The sequence below is a fragment of the Papio anubis genome, chromosome X, assembly GCF_008728515.1.
Source record: "Papio anubis isolate 15944 chromosome X, Panubis1.0, whole genome shotgun sequence".
NCBI classification, from domain to species: Eukaryota; Metazoa; Chordata; class Mammalia; order Primates; family Cercopithecidae; genus Papio; species Papio anubis.
This window is the reverse complement of record NC_044996.1, coordinates 72,100,658-72,104,842: the sequence shown is the minus strand read 5'-3', so window position 1 is coordinate 72,104,842 and position 4,185 is coordinate 72,100,658.

The following is a 4,185-nucleotide window of genomic DNA, read 5'->3' as shown; positions in this document are numbered from 1 at the left end:
ACAAAAATTAACTCAAGATGGATTAAAGACTTAAATGTAATACCTAAAACCACAAAAACCCTAGACGAAAACCTGTTTTCTGTTTTTTAATAGTACTTATCCCAATATGTATATGGTAGCATCTCATTGTGGTTTTGATTTGCATTTCCCTGATGATTAGTTATGTTGAGAATCTTTTCATGTACTTCTTGGCCATTTGTATGTCTTTTTTTATTTTTTTTTAAATAGTTATTCATGTATTTTGACCATTTTTTAAATTTGGTTGTTTTATTTCTGTTATTGAGGTGCAGTAGTTCATTGTATATTCTTAACATTAATTTCTTATCAGATATTTAATTTGAAAATACTTCATTTAATTTCATAGGTTGCATTTTGAATCAGTTGACTATGGTTTTTGATGTACAAAAGTTTTCATTTTTTCTATAGTCTAATTTAATTTTATTGCCAGTACTTTTGTGTCATATTCAAGAATACATTGCCAAATCTAATATCATGAGCTTTTCCCCTGTCTGCTTCTACAATATTTATAATTTAGTCCTTATATTTAGGTCTTTGATTTATTTTGAGTTAATTTTTGCATATCTTTACTTAACTTATCTTTAAGTGTTCAACATCATTTATTTGCATGTGAAGATTCAGCTGTCCCAAACCATTTGTTGAAAAGATTGTCCTTCTCTCATTTAATGTCATGGCACCCTTGTTAAAAAATATTTAACCAGATATACAAGGGTCTATTTCTGGGCTTTCAATTCTATCCCATTGGTCTTTATGTCTGTATTCATGCCAGTATCAGTATTTTGATTACTATAGCTTTGTAATAAGTTTTGAAAGCAGGAATTATGATACCTTCAGCTATTCTTTTTTCATCATCATTTGGGCCACACAGGATCCCATGGGATTTCACATAAATTTTGGGATGGATTCTTTTATTTCTGGAAAAAATGGTACATTGAAGTCTCCTTCTATTATTGTAAATTTGTCTGTTTCTTACATTAGTTCTAAGCTTGCTCACTGTATTTAGAAGCTCCAATGTTTGGTACATATATAATAATGATTGTTACATCTTACTGGTAAATTGGTTATTTTACCATTATGTAATATTTCTCATTGTCACTTACAACAGATTATTTACTTAAAATCTACTTTGCATTATATTTGCATGGCTACCCCTGCTTTCTTTCTGTTGTGATGTTCATGAGATATTATTTTCCATCCTTTCATTTTCCTTTCTTTCAGCTTTATTAAGGTATAATTGACAAAGTAAAAATTGTGTATATTTAAGGTGTACAATGCAGTGATTTGATATACATATACCTTGTGAAATAATTTAAAAATAATGCTAATTAACACATCTTTTGAGCTAGCATAGTCACTACTTTTCTGGGGTGAGAATGCTTAAAACATTTATTCACAAATTTTAAGTATACAATAAAATATTTTTAACTATTTTTATCATGCTGTACATAAGACCATCAGAACTTATTCATCTGATGCTGAAAGTTTATTAACTTTGACCAGCATGATTTCCTCTGCCCCACCTTTCAGCCACTGGCAACCATCATTCTACTTCTGAATCTATGAGTTCAAATTCCACATATAAATGAGATCATACAATATATTTGTGTGTATGTCTGGCTTGATTCACGTGGTCCAATACTCTCCAGGTTTATCTATGTTGCTGCAAATGGTAGAATTTCCTTTCATTTGGCTGAATAATGTTCATATATATATACATAAATTTTCTTTATCCAGTCATTCATCAATGATCCCTACTTTGATTTTATATCTAGGCTATTGTGAATAATGTTGCAATAAACATGGAAGTGCAGACATCTCCTCTAGATCCAGATTTTATAAACACATAAATATACATATATTTATTTATATATTTATATTATATATGTATTAGATATAATATATACTGTATATTATAAATATATTATATATTTATTATACATATTTATTTATATTTATATATTTAAATATAGATAGACACACACACACACACACACAGAAGTGGAATTGCTAAATTACATGGTAGTTCTACCTATGTTATTATTTTGAGAAATCTCCACACTGTTTTACATAATAGCTAATATATATTCCCATAATAGCGAACTAGGGTTTCTCTTTTTCACACCTTTGCCAACTCTTGCTTTCCTTTGCCTTTTTGATAATTCCCATTTTAAGATGTGTGAAGTGTTATTTCACTATGGTTTTGATCAGAAATTTCCTTATCATTAGCGATGTTGAGTTTTGTTTTATATACCTGTTGTCCATTTGTATGTCTTTCATGGAAAAATGTCTATTTAGGTAATTTGCCCATTTAGTAATCAGGTTATTTGTTTTTATGTTATTGAGTTTTATGAGTTCCTTATATATTTTGGTTTGCAAATATTTTCTCCCATTCCATAGGTTCCCTTTTCATTTTGTAAATAGTTGTTTTATTATTTATTTATTTATTTACTTACTTTTGCAGTGCAGAGACTTTTTTGATGTAGTGTCATTTGTTTAGTTTTGTGTTGCCTGTCCTTTTATATTATATCCAAAAAATCACTGTGAAGACTAATGTAAAAAAGTCTTATCTCAAAGTGTTTTTTAGAATTTTCATGGTTTCAAGTCTTATATTTAAGTCTTCAACTCATCTCTCACGTAAGATAAGGATTCAATTTAATTCTTTTCCATGTTGGTAACCAGTTTTCCCAACATCATTTATAAAAGAGGCTATCCAGATTTATAGATCAATGGAACAGAACAGAGGCCTCAGAAATAACTCCACACATCTACAACCATCTGACCTTTGACAAACCTGACAAAAACAAGCAATGGGGAAAGGATTCCCTATTTAATAAATGGTGTTGGGAAAACTCGCTAGCCTTATGCACAAAGTTGAAACTGGATCCCTTCCTACAAGTTATAAAAAATTAAGTCAAGATGGGTTAAAGACTTAAATGTAAGACCTAAAACCATAAAAAACCCTAGAAGAAAACATAGGCAATACCATTCAGGACATAGACAGGGGCAAAAACTTCATGACTTAAACACCAAAAACAATTGGAACAAAAGCCAAAATTGACAATTGGGATCTGATCAAACTAATAAGCTTCTGCACAGGAAAACAAAAACAAAAACAAACACAAACAAACAAAAAAAACAACAAACTATCATCAGAGTGAACATGCAACCTACAGAATGGGAAAAAAAATCGCAATCTATCCATATGACAAAGGACTAATATCCAGAATCTACAAAGAACTTAAACAAATTTACAAGAAAAAAAATAACCCCATCAAAAAGTGGGTGAAGGATATGAACAGACACTTCTCAAAAGACGACATTTATGCAGCCAACAAGCATATGAAAAAGAAGCTCATCATCACTGGTCATTAGAGAAATGCAAATCAAAACCACAGTGAGATACCATCTCACACCAGTTAGAATGGCAATCATTAAAAAGTCAGGAAACAACAGATGCTGGAGAGCATGTGGGGAAATAGGAACGCTTTTACACTGTTGGTGGCAGTGTAAATTAGTTCAAGCATTGTGAAGACAGTGTGGCAATTCCTCAAGTATCTAGAACCAGAAATACCATTTGATCCAGCAATCCCATTACTGGGTACATATCCAAAGGATTATAAATCATTCTACTGTGAAGACACATGCACATGTATGTTTATTGTGGCCCTGTTCAAAATAGCAAAGACTTGGAACCAACCCAAATGCCTATCAATGATAGACTGGATAAAGAAAATGTGGCACATATATATCATGGAATGCTATGCAGACATAAAAACAAATGAGTTCATGTCCTTTGCAGGGACATGGATGAATCTGGAAACCATCATTCTCAGCAAACTAACACAAGAACAGAAAACCACAGCAAACTAACACAAGAACAGAAAATCAAACACTACATGTCCTCATTCATAAGTGGGAGTTGAATAATGACAACACATGGACACAGGGAGGGGACCATCACACACTGGAGCTTGTCAGGGGGGTGGGGGCTACAGGAGGGATAGCATTAGAAGAAATGCCTAATGTAGATGATGGGACGATGGGTGCAGCAAACCACCATGGCACGTGTATACCCATGTAACAAACCTGCACGTTCTGGACATGTACCCCAGAGCTTAAAGTATAATAAAAAATTTTTTTTAATAAAAATTACAACAAAGAAAGAGG